This window comes from Bos grunniens, chromosome 13, assembly GCF_055505025.1.
Source record: "Bos grunniens cultivar Pamir isolate PY7600 chromosome 13, Bosgru_T2T1.0, whole genome shotgun sequence".
In the NCBI taxonomy this organism is placed as follows: domain Eukaryota; kingdom Metazoa; phylum Chordata; class Mammalia; order Artiodactyla; family Bovidae; genus Bos; species Bos grunniens.
The window spans coordinates 56,600,506-56,613,651 of NC_141177.1; positions in this window are offsets into that span (position 1 = coordinate 56,600,506).

Genomic DNA, 13,146 nt, shown 5'->3' on the forward strand with positions numbered 1-13,146 from the left:
TGCTGGCATATTGAGTGCAGCACTTTCACAGCATCATCTTTCAGGATTTGAAATAGCTCAACTGGAATTCCATCACCTCCACTAGCTTTGTTCGCAGTGATGCTTCCCAAGGCCCACTTGTTTTCCCACTCCAGGATGTCTGGTTCTAGGTGAATGATCACACCATCACGGTTATGTGGGTCATGATGATCTTTTTTGTATAGTTTTTTTGTATAGGTCTTCTGTGTATTCTTGCCACCTCTTCTTAATATCTTCTGCTTTTGTTAGGTCCATACCATTTCTGTACTTTATTGTGCCCATCTTTGCGTGAAATGTTCCCTTGGTATCTCTAATTTTCTTGAAGAGGTCTCTAGTCTTTCCCATTCTATTGTTTTCCTCTATTTCTTTGAATTGATCACTGAGGAAGACTTTCTTATCTCTCTTTGCTTGCTATTCTTTGGAACTCTGCATTCAAATGGGTATATCTTCCATTTTCTCCTTTGCCTTTCATTTCTCTTTGTTTCTCAGCTATTTGTAAGGCCTTCACCTCCTCAGACAACCATTTTGCCTTTTTGCATTTCTTTTTCTTGGGGATGGTTTTGATCACTGCCTCCTGTACAATGTCATGAACCTCTGTCCATAGTTCTTCAGGCACTCTGTCTATCAGATTTAATCTCTTGAATCTATCTCTCACTTCCACTGTATAATCATAAGGGATTTGATTTAGGTCATACCTAAATGGTCTAGTGGTTTTTCCTACTTTCTTCAATTTAAGTCTGAATTTGACAATAAAGAGTTATGATCTGAGCCACAGTCAGCTCCTGATCTTGTTTTTTATGACTGTTTAGAGTTTCTTCATCTTTGGCTGCAAAGAATATGATTAATCTAATTTCAGTGTTGACCACCTGGTGATGTCCATGTGTGGAGTCTTCTCCTATGTTGTTGTAAGAGGGTGTTTGCTATGACCAGTGCATTCTCTTGGAAAAACTCCGTTAGCCTTTGCCCTGCTTCATTTTGTACTCCAAGTCCAAATATGCCTGTTACTCCTGGTATCTCTTGACTTCCTATTTTTGCATTCTGGTCCCCTATAATGAAAAAGACATATTTTGGGGGTGTTAGTTCTAGAAGGTCTTGTAGGTCTTCATAGAATTGTTCGACTTCAGCTTCTTCAGCATTACTGGTCAGGGCATAGACTTAGATTACTGTGATATTGAATAGTTTGCCTTGGAAATAAACAAAGATCATTCTGTCATTTTTGCGATTACATCCAACTCCTGCATTTCAGACTCTTTTGTATACTGTGATGGCTACTCCATTTCTTCTAAGGGATTCTTGCCTACAGTAGAAGACATAATGGTCATCCAAGTTAAATTCACTCATTCTAGTCCATTTTAGTTCACAGATTCCTAAAATGTTGATGTTCACTCTTGCTATCTCCTATTTGACCACTTCTAATTTATCTTTATTCATGGACCTAACGTTCTAGGTTCCTATGCATTATTGCTCTTTACAGCATCGGACTTTACTTCCATCACCAGTCACATCCATAACAGGGCATTGTTTTCTCTTTGGCTCTGTCTCCTCATTCTTTCTGGTGTTATTTCTCCACTCTTCTCCAGTAGCATATTGGGCACCTACTGACCTGGGGAGTTCATCTTTCAGTGTCATGTCTTTTTGCCTTTTCATACTCTTCATGGGGTTCTCAAGGCAAGAATACTAAAGCGGTTTGCCATTGCCTTCTCCAAAAGACCACATTTTGTCAGAACTCTCTACCATGATCCATCTGTCTTGGGTGGCCCTACATGGCATGGCTCATAGTCATGTCAGGGAAGGGCCCAAAATCCCTCTCATTCATAGCTGGGTTGGCCATTTGCTGGACATGTGATTTTCATCAATGTCTCTATCTGTGAAGTTGGTGTTTCTGTCAGCTCAGGCTGGTATCACAGAATACGCAGTGAGAAGAAGACTTAAAGATGGCATGCTCCAGTTAGCACATTCAGAAGATTTAACACAACAGACCCAAAGGAAACAAACCAGCCCCAAAGGGGCCTGATCTCCCAGCTCCCCATCCCATGCTGTTTTTCAGTCACTAGGTCGTGTCTGACTCTTTGTGCCCCACGGACTGAAGCACACCAAGCTCCTCTGTCTTCCACTATCTCCCAGAGTTTGCTCAAATTCATGTCCATTGCGTCGGTGATGCTATCTAACCATCTCATCCTGTGCCATCCCTTTCTCCTGTTGCCTTTGATCTTTTCCTACACCATCTCCATGACTGACAGTTAATATTCCACTTGGCAAACCGCTGGAGGACACTCAGGATCTCCACCCCATCTCTGGCTGAAGATTCAGATCCAACAGGTCAAATGAAACAAAATCATCCTTCACTCCTCCCTGATCAAGTTTTCCAGAGAAACTGCTGAGAGAACAAAATCTAATTCCTAGAATAATCTTTTTCACAGAATCCTTTTCAAGCTTGTAACTAAACTAAAACAAAAACCAATTAAAAGAAAAAGCTAAAAGTTTACCATATTTTAGTTGTCAGAAGGATTCATGTGATAACCTAGATAAGAGGTTCTCACATGTCTTTTATTTCTTTCTTCCTTACAACACTATTAAAACAAGCCTCTTAATATCCTATGGTGAAAAGACTTGGACAAACCTATAATTTATGCTGTGATTTTTGAGAGATTTCACCTGAAGGAAGTACCAAGGAAGTACCTTGAAAATGCTTCCCATTACTAATAGAAAGGAACTTTTTTTTCCCTATTATTATTTGTACAAGGGCTTCTTTCTTTTTCCGCATTTGACAATTTGGGGTGAAAACTGGTGACTGCATTAATTTTAAAAAACTGCATTAATTAAAAAGATGAGATGTCTTTTTATTTTTCTCTAGAAAATCCTAGTCTATGTTCCTGCAGCAAACCTCAGTGTGAGCCTGCAGCCTGCCAGGCAGGGCCCAGGGCTCTGGTTTTTGTCATTTGATCTGATACATGCTTAAGTCACTGATTAGAACCAATAATTGGATGGAGCAGTGAAACACTAAGAGACTGAGACAGGCTGAGGTAGAAGCTTGAGCTGTTGTCACAGAATTTGAAGTGAAAACTCAGCTCCACCTCCTCCTGCAGCCCAGGTTCCTTCCCCTTGCCTCCCCTCCTCAACCCCGTCCAATCTCCACATAAGATGAAAACAAAGCATGGAGGATTTTGCCTCAAACTTTCCAGGTGGTGCTGGTGGTAAAGATTTTGCCTGCTAATGTAGGAGACACAGGAGATGGCAGGTTCTATCCCTGGGTCAGAAAGATTCCCTGGAGGAGAGCATGACAACTCACTCTAGTTTTCTTGCCTGGACAATTCCATGGACAGAGGAGCCTGGGGGGCTACAGTCCATAGCGTTGCACAGAGTCTGACACGACTGAAGTGACTTAGCACAGACAGCACAGCCCTTAAAGAGCTGATCTCCATGATGCATGACCTGGGGGAATCAGCCTAGGGACCCTGGGGGTGGGCAGCACATCCAGATGTAAATCTTGAATCAAGAAGTCCCACCTTCTCCTCTTTCAGAAAACCACTATCAATGAGAGACAACACTTATATAGGAGAAATAGACTCAGGTTCTCAGTTGTGGTATTTGAACAACACATATCATCTTTGTAAGATCTGGATGAGACTTTTCTAGTTTCAAGGAGAAGAAATTGCCAAAGATTCTCTTACCACAGAAAGAAGATTCAAGACCAGAACCGGAAAAGCAGATGGGTTTTCCATCATGAAGTCAGTGTTCTTTCTTGCCCATCTGTCTCTTTTAAATAAATAACTACTCTAATGAAAAAGAAAAAGAAAGGAATACTAGACTTTTAAAAAAAATACTCTTTTGTCAAAGGGCTTCCCACTGTGTGTGTAATCAGTATGTATGCCTGTGGCTGTGAGTTACCAGCTGTAATATCTCAGTAAGAAGTGGTGAGTTTATGCATTCATTCTAGGAGTGGTCAGCTCCTACATGCTCTCTGGAATGCCCCATCCAGAGAGGTTCTGCAGCCCTGTGGCACAAAGGGCCATGCACTAAGTGCTTCTGTTACTGCACCAAAACCACACAGTTTGCACAATAGTGTGGCAATTCTGAAAAAATTTAAAAATAGAATCACCATAGGAACTAACAATTCCACTTCTAGTTTTGTTCCCTGAAGAACTGAGAGCCAAGTCTTAAAGAGAGATCTGCAGAACATTACTCACAATAGCCAAGAGGTAGAAGCAGCTCATGTGTCCATTAAGGTCAGTTCAGTTCAGTCACTCGGTCGTGTCCGACTCTTTGTGACCCCATGGACTGCAGCACTCCAGGCTTCCCTGTCCATCACCAACTCCCAGGGCTTTCTCAAACTCATGTCCATCAAGTCAGTGATGCCATCCAACCATCTCGTCCTCTGTCGTTCCTGCCTCATCCTGCCTTAAATCTTTCCCAGCATCAGAGTTTTTCAGATGAGTCAATTCTTCACATCAATTGGTCAAAGTATTGGAGTTTCAGCTTCAGCATCAGTCCTTCCAGTGAATATTCAGGACTGATTTCCTTTAGGATGGACTGGTTAGATCTCCTTGCAGTCCAATGGACTCTCAAGAGTCTTCTTCAACACCACAGTTCAAAAGCATCAATTCTTCGGCGCTTAGCTTTCTTTATAATGCAACTCTCACATCCATACATGACTACTGGAAAAACCATAGCTTTGACTAGACAGACCTTTATCAGCAAAGTAATGTCTTTGCTCTTTAATATGCTGTCTAGGTTGGTCATAGATTTTCTTCCAAGGAGAAAGTGTGTTTTAATTTCATGGCGGCAGTCACCATCTGAAGTGATTTTGGAGCCTCAAATATTAAAGTCTCTCATTTTTTCCATTGTTTCCCCATCTATTTGCCATGAAGTGATGGGACCAGATGCCATGACCTTAATGTTCACTAATGGATGAGTGAATAAACAAAATGTGGTATCTACATATAATGGAGTGTTCAGATCAGATCAGTCACTCAGTCATGTCTGACTCTTTGCAACCCCATGAATCGCAGCATGCCAGGCCTCCCTATCCATCACCAACTCCCAAAGTTCACTCAGACACATCCATCGAGTCAGAGATGCCATCCAGCCATCTCATCCTCTGTCATCCCCTTCTCCTCCTGCCCCCAATCCCCCCCAGCATCAGAGTCTTTTCCAATGAGTCAACTCTTCGCATGAGGTGGCCAAAGTACTGGAGTTTCAGCTTTAGCATCATTCCTTCCAAAGAAATCCCAGGGCTGATCTCCTTCAGAATGGACTGGTTGGATCTCCCTGCAGTCCAAGGGACTCTCAAGAGTCTTCTCCAACACCACAGTTCAAAAGCATGAATTCTTCGGCGCTCAGCCTCCTTCACAGTCCAACTCTCACATCCATACATGACCACAGGAAAAACCATAGCCTTGACTAGACGGACCTTTGTTGGCAAAGTAATGTCTCTGCTTTTCAATATACTACCTAGGTTGGTCATAACTTTCCTTCCAAGGAGTAAGTGTCTTTTAATTTCATGGCTGCAGTCACCATCTGTAGTGATTTTGGAGCCCAGAAAAATAAAGTCTGACACTGTTTCCACTGTTTCCCCATCTATTTCCCATGAAGTGGTGGGACCGGATGCCATGATCTTCGTTTTCTGAATGTTGAGCTTTAAGCGAACTTTTTCACTCTCCACTTTCACTTTCATCAAGAGGCTTTTGAGTTCCTCTTCACTTTCTGCCATAAGGGTGGTATCATCTGCATATCTGAGGTTATTGATATTTCTCCAGACGATCTTGATTCCAGCTTGTGTTTCTTCCAGTCCAGCGTTTCTCATGATGTACTCTGCATATAAGTTAAATAAACAGGGTGACAATATACAGCCTTGACATACTCCTTTTCCTATTTGGAACCAGTCTGTTGTTCCATGTCCAGTTCTAACTGTTGCTTCCTGACCTGCATACACATTTCTCAAGAGGCAGATCAGGTGGTCTGGTATTCCCATCTCTTGAAGAATCTTCCACAGTTTATTGTGATCCACACAGTCAAAGGCTTTGGCATAGTCAATAAAGCAGAAGTAGATGTTTTTCTGGAAATCTCTTGCTTTTTCCATGATCCAGCGGATGTTGGCAATTTGATCTCTGGTTCCTCTGCCTTTTCTAAAACCAGCTTGAACGTCTGGAAGTTCACGGTTCACATATTGCTGAAGCCTGGCTTGGAGAATTTTGAGCATTACTTTACTAGTGTGTGAGATGAGTGCAATTGTGCGGTAGCTTGAGCATTCTTTGGCATTGCCTTTCTTTGAGATTGGAATGAAAACTCATCTTTTCCAGTCCTGTGGCCACTGCTGAGTTTTCCAAATTTGCTGGCATATTGAGTGCAACACTTTCACAGCATCATCTTTCAGGATTTGGAATAGTTCAACTGGAATTCCATCACCTCCACTAGCTTTGTTCGTAGTGATGCTTTCTAAGGCCCACTTGACTCCACATTCCAGGATGTCTGGCTCTAGGTCAGTGATCACACCATCGTGCTTATCTGGGTTGTGAAGATCTCTTTTGTACAGTTCTTCTGTGTATTCTTGCCATCTCTTCTTAATATCTTCTGCTTCTGTTAGGTCCATACCATTTCTGTCCTTTATCAAGCTCATCTTTGCATGAAATGTTCCTTTGGTACCTCTGATTTTCTTCAAGAGATTCCTAGTCTTTCCCATTCTGTTGTTTTCCTTTATTTCTTTGCATTGAATGCTGAAGAAGGCTTTCTTATCTCTTCTTGCTATTCCTTGGAACTCTGCATTCAGATGTTTATATCTTTCCTTTTCTCCTTTGCTTTTCTCTTCTCTTCTTTTCACAGCTATTTGTAAGGCCTCCCCTGACAGCCATTTTGCTTTTTTGCATTTCTTTTCTATGGGGATGGTCTTGATCCCTGTCTCCTGTACAATGTCACGAACCTCATTCCATAGTTCATCAGGCACTCTATCTATCAGATCTAGGCCCTTAAATCTATTTCTCACTTCCACTGTATAATCATAAGGGATTTGATTTAGGTCATACCTGAATGGTCTAGTGGTTTTCCCTACTTTCTTCAAGGTAAGTCTGAATTTGGCAATAAGGAGTTCATGGTCTGAGCCACAGTCAGCTCCTGGTCTTGTTTTTGCTGACTGTATAGAGCTTCTCCATCTTTGGCTGCAAAGAATATAATCAATCTGATTTCAGTGTTGACCATCTGGTGATGTCCATGTATAGAGTCTTCTCTTGTGTTGTTGGAAGAGGGTGTTTGTTATGACCAGTGCATTTTCTTGGCAAAACTCTATTAGTCTTTGCCCTGCTTCATTCCGTATTCCAAGGCCAAATTTGCCTATTACTCCAGGTGTTTCTTGACTTCCTACTTTTACATTCCAGTCCCCTATAATGAAAAGGACATCTTTTTTGGGTGTTAGTTCTAAAAGGTCTTGTAGGTCTGTTTATTTGGGCTTAAAAAAGGAAGAAAATTGTGATCCCTTGCTACAACCTGAATAAACCTAGAGGATTTGCTGAGTTAAATAAGTCAGTCACAAAAGGACAAATACTGTATGATTCCACTTAGATGAGATGCTCAGAGTAGTGAAATTCATAGAGACAGAAGTGAATGATGGCTGCCAGGTGCTGGGAGGAAGGGAAGGGGGAGAGGGTGTTATGAATGAGACTGAGCTTTTTAGTTCTACAAGATGAAAAGAGCTATGGGGATGGATGGTGATAATGGTTATACAATAGAGTGAAAGTACTGAATGCCACTGAACTGTATACATAAAATAGTAGATGATAAATTTTATATGATGTGTATTTTATCATAATTTTAAAATATAATAGTAATTATACACAGTGAATTAATTTTCAAGATTAATATTTTGTGAATGAATATGCAAGTATCAAAAATAGGTTTTCATTGGAAAACTGGTGACTTTTAACGAGCACGATGACTATTAGAAATGGTCTTCCACTGGTGAAATTAAAGGTATTCAGAGTATGTGGATCCACTAAAACCATTCAGAGACACTCCCACCCCTGAATGAACTGGGGAGAGACCACCACCTGGTCTTCAGGGCTGTCCCTGAGAGATCCAGCTTGACAGAATCTTTTGTATTAGAAACTCTAGAAGACAAGGAGCTGGGGCTTCAGTGAGTTGCAGAACAAGTTCATAAACTGTTTGTGCCTGAAAATTTGACTAATAAATGTCTACATAGAAAATCCGATTCATTGTGACCCTATAGCAAATATGGGGACAGCTGTCCCCCACCACTTTCAACATCTCATTGGCTCTTCACCAAAATCAAACTGAAAACCGTGCCACTAATTATGCTTCAGCCTCAAAGCCCCTAGCTTCTACAGGTCTTTACTCAGGCTCTGTATCTAATTTGCTCGACACAGTTTTGTAGTCTTTATCTTAAAAGGGCTCAGCTATCCCTAGCTAACTTCTGATTGGAGAATGACTATGCCCAGTTCCCACCTAAGTTTTCTAGAAGCAGCTATCTGGTTATTCTCCCCTTCTTTTCCCTCCCTTCTTTGGTGTCTAAAGGCCAATTTTTTTTCCCCCACATAAGAAGATCAATGCGGAAATGTGACCTAAGTTCCAGGTCTGCGACTTGTTAGCAGAACTAGATGTCCCCTCTAGGACTAGAGAAGCTGTGGCTGGGGAAGGGGAAGAAGCATCCACAGGAAGTACCACGGAGTCCTCAGGGGAGAGGATGGAACCTTCTGGATCAAAGACAGGGTGCAGGTAGAGGATATCATCTTCAGGCATGGAAACCCCAGTCACTGTGGACAAGTGAGATATGTCACCTGAATGGGGATAGGGAACTTGGATGTCCAATGACATAGTGGTACCACATCTACACACAGGATAAAACAATAAATAAGTTACAGAAAAGGCACAACCCAGCAACAATCAGAGAACTAGCAAAATGCTGCTTTGGAATCTGGTCTGAGTTCAAATCCATGTCCTGTTGCTTATCAGCTTTATTGTCTTTGGTAAATCAGTCAACATTTTAGAGCTTTCAGTTCATTTCAGTGACTTAGTTGTGTCTGACTCTTTGCGACCCCATGAACCGCAGCACACCAGGCCTCCCTGTCCATCACCAACTCCCGGAGTCTACCCAAACTCATGTCCATGATGGTCGGTGATGCCATCCAACCATCTCATCCTCTGTCATCCCCTTCTCCTCCTGCCTTCAATCTTTCCCAGCATCAGGGTCTTTTCTAAGGAGTCAGCTCTTCGCATCAGGTGGCCAAAGTATTGGAGCTTCAGCATCAGTTCTTTCAATGAACACCCAAGACTCATCTCCTTTAGGATGGACTGGTTGGATCTCCTTGAAGTCCAAGGAACTCTCAAGAGTCTTCTCCAACACCACAGTTCAAAAGCATAGATTCTTCAGCCCTCACCCCTCTTTATAGTCCAACTCTCACATCTATACATGACCACTGGAAAAACCATAGCTTTGACTAGACAGACCTTTGTTGACAAAGTAATGTCTCTGCTTTTTAACATGCTATCTAGGTTGGTAATAACTTTCCTTCCAAGGAGTAAGCATCTTTTAATGCCATGGCTGCAATCACCATCTGCAGTGATTTTGGAGCCCAAAAAAATAAAGTCTGACACTATTTCCACTGTTTCCCATGGAATGTTTTCCATCTATTTGCCATGAAGTGATGGGATTGGATGCCATGATCTTAGTTTTCTGAATGTAGAGTTTTAAGTCAACTTTTTCACTCTCCTCTTTCACTTTCATCAAGAGGCTCTTTAGTTCTTCTTCACTTTCTGCCATAAGGGTGGTGTCACCTGCATATCTGAGGTTATTGATATTTCTCCTGGCAATCTTGATTCCAGCTTGTGCTTCTTCCAGCCCAGCATTTTTCATGACGTACTCTGCATGTAAGTTAAATAAACAGGGTGACAATATACAGCAGTCTGTTGTTCTATGTCCAGTTCTAACTGTTGCTTCCTGACCTGTATACAGGTTTCTCAAGAAGCAAGTCAGGTGGTCTGGCATTCCCATCTCTTGAAGAATTTTCCAGTTGATTGTGATCCACGCAGTCAAAGGCTTTAGCATAGTCAATAAGGCAGAAATAGATGTTTTTCTGGAACTCTCTTGCTTTTTCGACGATCCAGCGGATGTTGGCAATTTGATCTCTGGTTCCTCTGCCTTTTCTAGTTTCTTCTAAATGGGGAAGTAGTAACTTCTTTTTTTTCTTTGAGGAAGGCAAGGCAACCCACTCCAGTATTCTTGCCTGAAGAATCCCCATAGACAGAGGAGCCTGGCAAGCTACAGTTCATGGGGTCGCAAAGAGATGGACAGGACTGAGTGACTAAGCACATAGTTGATTTATAGGTTCCCCAGATGGTGCTAGCGGTAAAGAACCTATCTGCCAATGCAGGAGATGCGGGTTCAATCTCTGGGTCAGGAAATCCCCTGGAGGAGGGCATGGCAATCCACTCTAGTATTTTTGCCTGGGGAATCTCATGGACAGAGGAGCCTGGAGGGTTATAGTCCACAGGGTCGCAAAGAGTCAGACTCTACCAAAGTGACTTAGCGCGCACGCATGGGTGCACGTAGTTGATTGACAATGTTGTGTTAGCTTCAGGTGTGCAGCAAAGTGATTCAGTTATACATAGAGATATATCTATTCTTCGTCAGATACTTTTACATTGTAAGATATTGAGTATAGTTCCTTGTACTATATGGTAGGTCCTTGTTGATTATCTATTTTGTATATAATGGTGTGTGTGTGTTAATTCCAAACTCCTAATTTATCCCTTCCCCTGCCTCCCTCTTTGGTAACTATAAATTTATCTTCTATGTCTGTGAGTCTGTTTTGTAAGTAAGTTCTTTTGTATCCTTTTTTTTTTTTTTTTTTTTTAGATTCCACATATAATCGATATTGCTTCTTAGGGTTGGTTCATGTCTTAGTGGCAATGGAATATGTGAAGTAGAACCTGGAGCAGCTACTCAGGTATGTACCAGTGCTTATAACTAGGATGTCTAGAACACTACACGTTGGAGGCTGCAGCAGCAGACACTGGTCAGAGTGGGATCTTGATGGCAGGAATTCCTGGTCTGCTTTGCTCTCTGCTGTTGAGTTATACAACCCTTCCATGAGGTATTATTTCATTGTATCACACACTCAGAACTTTTTATGAGGCTGGAAAAACTACATTAAGTATTTCTATATGAAAACTGGACCTCTGTTTCTATGATTAAATCGCCAGACTTGGAGTGTGGAACTTTAGGTGTGCATGATGTTTCTTGCCATTCAGCTTTTCTGTGCCAGGACCTGCCCTAGCCTCCTGGCCAGCACCCAACACCTTGTTTCTGGGTGGGTGTTGATTTCATGCAGGAACTTCCTCATGCATGGCTCCTTTCCTCTCCCCTGTGTGATCGGCCTTGAGACGCCGCAGTTGCCTACAGCCAGGTTATGACCAATCAAGACCAGGAAGCCACAAGCCAGTGTTAGAAGAGAAAGGGCTTTTTCTAATTTCTCAGTTGCCCAGAGAAGATGGCTTCTGGCCACAGCCTACTACCTAAGACTGATCTACCTCCTTTTACTCCATGTCCATCCAGAAAGAATAAAGGGGGAGTGCAGGTTGTGGGGAGACACTGGCCTAGGTTCAAACCCCACCTGTTCTATTAAAATATGTGTGGTTTTAGCCAGATAAGCTCTCTGAGCCCCGTTCACCTTATTTGTAAAATGAAGAAAATGATACACAGCCATCATGTTCCAGTGAAGATTCAATAAGCTGACGTACAACAAGTAAGTACCAGGTATCTGGAAAGCATAGTATCCATGCAGTTTTTATCATCCAGAATATTCTATACTTTTCCATAATGGGTGTCTGGCTTCTCAGTTCCTTTCCCTTTTTTTTTTTTTTTTTTTGGTTGATTTTAAAATTTTGTTTTTTTTTTTTTTTTTTTTTTTAATTTTATTTTATTTTTAAACTTTACAATATTGTACTGGTTTTGCCAAATATCAAAATGAATCCGCCACAGGTATACATGTGTTCCCCCTCCTGACCCCTCCTCCCTCCTCCCTCCCCATACCATCCCCTCTGGATCGTCCCAGTGCACCAGCCCCCAGCATCCAGTATTCTAACATGTATTTTACTGCAGTAAAGTTGGTTTACAATGTTGCGCCAGTCTTTGCTATACAGCAACATGACTCAGTTACATACATATAGATGTTTTTATATATTCTTTTCCATTATGGTTTATCAGAGGATATTGAATATGGTTCCCTGTGCTGTACAGTAGGACCTTATTGTTTATCCCTCAGGACCTCTTAATGGTGTTCTTACAACAACAAACCATTGCTGGGTAGTAACTCCAAGGTGTGGGAGATGCCATGATGATAGGAAGGTTGAGGACAGCCATGGGCATGGGAACAGAGACGGGCGCCGGCAGGACAGGGAGAGACCCAGACTTCACCCTTTTGTCCAGGATGGGTTACAGTCACTCTGCAGCCACACCATTCAGCAAATTCTGCTTCAACAGCACAGGCTAAAACTTCCATTGCGGTCTGACAAGTGAAGAATTGCACAACCAGCAAAACCGACTTCATTACACAGCCCAGGGAGAAAGAACTCTTCTAGTTTTCTCCTTTGTAAAAATGTGCTGTGAGCTTCCCTCATGACTCAGTGGTAAAGAACTCATCTGCCAACGCAGAAAACCCAGGTTCACTCCCTAGGTCAGGAAGCACCCCTGGAGAAGGAAATGGCAATCTGCTCCAGTATTGTTGCCTGGAGAATCCCATGGACAGAAGAGGGTGGTGGGCTACAGTCCTTAGAGTCCCAAAAGAGTCAGACACAACTTAACAAGTAAACAACAACATTCTGTATGTTATTCACCAACTCCAGGCAGTGTTGCATTCCCTGTGGAACACAGTGTGGTTCCTTTTCTCCCTTTCTTGCCCAAACTTCCATCTCAAGCTCAAGGAAAAGCCAGACATCCTCTACTGCAGGGGTCCCCAACTTTTTTGGCACCAGGGACCAATTTGGTGGAAGATAGTTTTTCCACAAGCCTGGGTGAGGAGGGGATGACTTGGGGATCATTCAAGCACATTACATTTCTGCCTCCCCAGAAAGAGGCACTTTATTTCTATTAGTATGACATCAGCTACATCTCAGATCATCAGG